Source organism: Schistocerca piceifrons, unplaced genomic scaffold (assembly GCF_021461385.2).
Source record: "Schistocerca piceifrons isolate TAMUIC-IGC-003096 unplaced genomic scaffold, iqSchPice1.1 HiC_scaffold_2412, whole genome shotgun sequence".
Classification (NCBI taxonomy): Eukaryota; Metazoa; Arthropoda; class Insecta; order Orthoptera; family Acrididae; genus Schistocerca; species Schistocerca piceifrons.
The window spans coordinates 1,105,676-1,110,380 of record NW_025728352.1 but is presented as its reverse complement, the minus strand read 5'-3'; positions in this window follow the sequence as shown (position 1 = coordinate 1,110,380).

Here is a 4,705-nt window from a genome sequence, read left to right as displayed (position 1 = left end):
TGCCTTTTGTATTTAATTCCGATGCAATTTCTGTGTTTCATCGTCAATAAGAAGGTCCAAGGGATACAGTAAACCTGAAGTGAAGCATTGGAATCTATTACTAGTGTCACAGGAATGGTTCAAAACATAGACAGTAGGAAGAGTCAGTCTTCTTGTACTTATGTCAGCATTGTGCCTTTTGTATTTAATTCCGATGCAATTTCTGTGTTTCATCGTAAATAAGAAGGTCAGAGGGATACGGTAAACCTGAAGTGAAGCATCGGAAACTAAAACTAGTGTCCCAGGAGTGGTTCAAAACATAGACAGTAAGAAGAGTCAGTCTTCCTGTACTTGAGTCGGCATTGTGATTTTTGTATTAAATTCCGATGCAATTTCTGTGCTTCATCGTCAATAAGAAGGTCCAAGGGATACAGTAAACCTGAAGGGAGTACCGGAATCTATAACTAGTGTCACAGGAATGGTTCAAAACATAGACAGTAAGAAGAGTCAGTCTTCCTGTACTTGAGTCGGCATTGTGCGTTTTGTAATTCATTCCGATCCAATTTCTGTGTTTCATTGTCAATAAGAAGGTCCAAGGGATACAGTAAACCTGAAGTGAAGCATCGGAATCTATAACTTGTGTCACAGGAATGGTTCAAAACATAGACAGTAAGAAGATACAGTCTTCTTGTACTTAAGTCGGCATTGTGCCTTTTGTATTTAATTCCGATGCAATTTCTGTGTTTCATCGTCAATACGAAGGTCTAAGGGATACAGTAAACCTGAAGTGAAGCATCAGAATCTATAACTAGTGCCACAGGAATGGTTCAAATCATAGACAGTAAGAAGAGTCGGTCTTCTTGTACTTGAGTCGGCATTGTGACTTTTGTAATACATTCCGATGCAATTTCTGTGTTTCATCGTCAATAAGAAGGTCCAAGGGATACAGTAAACCTGATGTGAAGCATCGGAATCTATAACTAGTGACACAGGAATGGTTCAAAGCATAGTCAGTAAGAAGAGTCAGTCTTCTTGTCCTTAAGTCGGCATTGTGCCTTTTCTATTCAATTCCGATGCAATTTCTGTGTTTCATCGTGAACAAGAAGGTCAGAGGGAATCAGTAACCCTGAAGGGAAGCATCGGAATCCATAACTAGTGCCACAGAAATGGTTTCATAACATAGTCAGTCAGAAGAGTCAGTCTTCTTGTACTTGAGTCGGCATTGTGCCTTTTGTATTTAATTCCGATGCAATTTCTGTGTTTCATCATCAATAAGAAGGTCAGAGGGATACAGTAAACCTGAAGTGAAGCATCGGAATCTATAACTACTGTCACAGGAATGGTTCTAAACATAGACAGGAAGAAGAGTCAGTCTTCTTGTATTTGAGTCGGCATTGTGCCTTTTGTATTAAATTCCGATGGAATTTCTGTGTTTCATCGTCAATTAGAAGTTCCTAGGGATACAGTAAACCTGAAGTCAAGCATTGGAATCTATAATTAGTGTCACAGGAATGGTTCAAAGCTTAGACAGTAAGAAGAGTCAGTCTTCTTGTACTTAAGCCGGCATTGTGCCTTTTCTATTTAATTCCGATGCAATTTCTGTGTTTCATCGTCAAAAAGAAGGTTAGAGGGATATAGTAAACCTGAAGTGAAGCATCGGAATCTATAACTAGGGTCACAGGAATGGTTCAAAACATAGTCAGTAACAAGAGTCAGTCTTTTTGTACTTAAGTCGGCATTGTGCCTTTTGTATTTAATTCCGATGATAATTTCTGTGTGTCATTGTCAATAAGAAGGTCCAAATGATACAGTAAACCTGAAGTGAAGCATCGGAATCTGTAACTAGTGTCGCAGGAATGGTTCAAAGCATAGTCAGTAAGAAGAGTCAGTCTTCTTGTCCTTAAGTCGGCATTGTGCCTTTTGTATTTAATTCCGATGCAATTTCTGTGTTTCATCGTCAAGAGGAAGGTCCAAGGGATACAGTAAACCTGAAGTGAAGCATCGGAATCTATAACTAGTGACACAGGAATGGTTCAAAACATAGACAGTAGGAAGAGATAGTCTTCTTGTACTTAAGTCGTCATTGTGCCTTTTCTATTTAATTCCGACAAAATTTCTGTGTTTCGTCGTCAATAAGAAGGTCCACGTGATACAGTAAACCTGAAGTGAAGCATCGAAATCTATGACTAGTGTCACAGGAATGGTTCAAAGCATAGACAGTAAGAAGAGTCAGTCTTCTTGTACTTAAGTCGGCATTGTGCCTTTTGTATTTAATTCCGATGCAATTTCTGTGTTTCACCGTCAATAAGAAGGTCCAAGGGTTTCAGTAAACTTGAAGTGAAGCATCGGAATCTATATCTAGTGTCACAGGAATGGCTCAATACATAGTCAGTAAGAAGAGTCAGTCTTCTTGTACTTAAGTCGGCATTGTGCCTTTTGTATTTAATTCCGATGCAATATCAGTGTTCCTTCATCAATAAGAAGGTCCAAGGGATACAGTAAACCTGCAGTGTAGCATCGGAATCTATAACTAGTGTCAATGGAATGGTTCAAAACATAGACAGTAAGAAGAGTCAGTCACCTTTCCTTAGTCGGCATTGTGCATTTTGTATTTAATACCGGTGCAATTTCTGTGTTTCATCGTCAATAAGAAGGTCAGAGGGATACAGTAAACCTGAAGTGAAGCATCGGAATCTATAACTAGTGTCACAGGAATGGATGAAATCATAGTCAGTAAGAAGAGTCAGCCTTCTTGTCCTTAAGGCTTCATTGTGCCTTTCGTATTTAATTCCGATGCAATTTCTGTGTTTCATCGCCAATAAGAAGGTTCAAGGGATACAGTAAACCTGGAGTGTAGCATCGGAATCTATAACAGGTGTCACAGAGAATGGTTCAAAACATAGACAGTAAGAAGAGTCGGTCTCTTGTACTTAAGTCGGCATTGTGCGTTTTGTATTTAACTCCGTTGCAATTTCTGTGTTTCATCGTCAATAAGAAGGTCCAAGGGATACAGTAAAACTGACGTCATGCATCGCAATCTATAACTAGTGTCACAGGAATGGATCCCAGCATCGACAATAAGAAGAGTAAGTCTACTTGTACGTAAGTCGGCATTTTGCATTTTCTATTTAATTCCGAAGCAATTTCTGTGTTTCATCGTCAATAAGAAGGTCAGAGGGATACAGTAAACCTGAAGTGAAGCATCGGAATCTATAACTAGTGTCACAGATATGGATCAAAATACAGTCAGTAAGAAAAGTCAGTCTCTTGTACTTAAGTCGGCATTGTGCGTTTTGTATTTAAGTCCGATGCAATTTCTGTGTTTCATCGTCAATAAGAAGGTCCAAGGGATACAGTAAAACTGACGTCATGCATCGGAATCTATAACTAGTGTCACAGGAATGGATCAAAGCATAGACAGTAAGAAGTGTCAGTCCTCTTGTACTTAAGTCGGCATTGTACCTTTTCTATTTAATTCCAATGCAATTTCTGTGTTTCATCGTCAATAAGAAGGTCAGAGGGATACAGTAAACCTGAAGTGAAGCATCGGAATCTATAACTAGTGTCACAGGAATGGTTCAAAACATAGTCAGTAAGAAGAGTCAGTCTTCTTGTACTTAAGTCTGCATTGTGCCTTTCGTATTTAATTCCGATGCAATTTCTGTGTTTCATCGACAATAAGAAGGTCGAGGGATACAGAAAACCTGAAGTGAAGCATCGGAATCTATAACTAGTGTCACAGGAATGGTTCAAAACATAGACAGTAAGAAGAGTCAGTCTCTAGTACTTAAGTCGGCATAGTGCCTTTTGTATTTAATTCCGATTTAATTTCTGTGTTTCATCGTCAATAAGAAGTTCAGAGGGATACAGTAAACCTGAAGTGAAGCACCGGAATATATAACTAGTGTCACATTAATGGTTCAAAACATAGTCAGTAAGAAGAGTCAGTCGTTTTCTACTTAAGTCGGCATTGTGATTTTTGTATTTAATTCCGATCCAATTTCTGAGTTTCATCGTCTATACGAAGGTCCAAGGGATAGAGTAAACCTGAAGTGAAGCATCGGAATCTATAACCAGTATCACAGGATTGGTGCAAAACATAGACAGTAAGAAGAGTCAGACTTCTTGTACTTAAGTCGGCATTGTGCATTTTGTATTTAATTCCGATGCAATTTCTGTGTTTCATCGTCAATAAGAAGGTCCAAGGGATACAGTAAACCGGAAGTGAAGCATCGGAATCGATAATTAGTGTCACAGGAATGGTTCTAATCATAGACAGTAAGAGGAGTCAGTCTCTTGTACTTAAGAAGGCATTGTGCATTTTGTATTTAATTCCGATGCAATTTCTGTGTTTCATCGTCAATAAGAAGGTCCAAGGGATACAGTACAGCTGAAGTCAAGCAACGGAATCTATAACTAGTGTCTCAGGAATGGTTCAAAACATAGACAGTAAGAAAAGTCAGTGTTCTTGTACTTAAGTCGGCATTGTGCCTTTTCTATTTAGTTCCGATGCAATATCTGTGTTTCATCGTCAATAAGAAGGTCCAAGGGATACAGTAAACCTGGAGTGAAGCATCGGAATCTATAACTAGTGTCAATGGAATGGTTCTAAGCATAGACAGTAAGAAGAGTCAGTCTTCTTGTACTTAAGTCGGCATTGTGCCTTTTGTATTTAATTCCGATGCAATTTCTGTGTTTCATCGTCAATAAGAAGGTCCCAGGGATA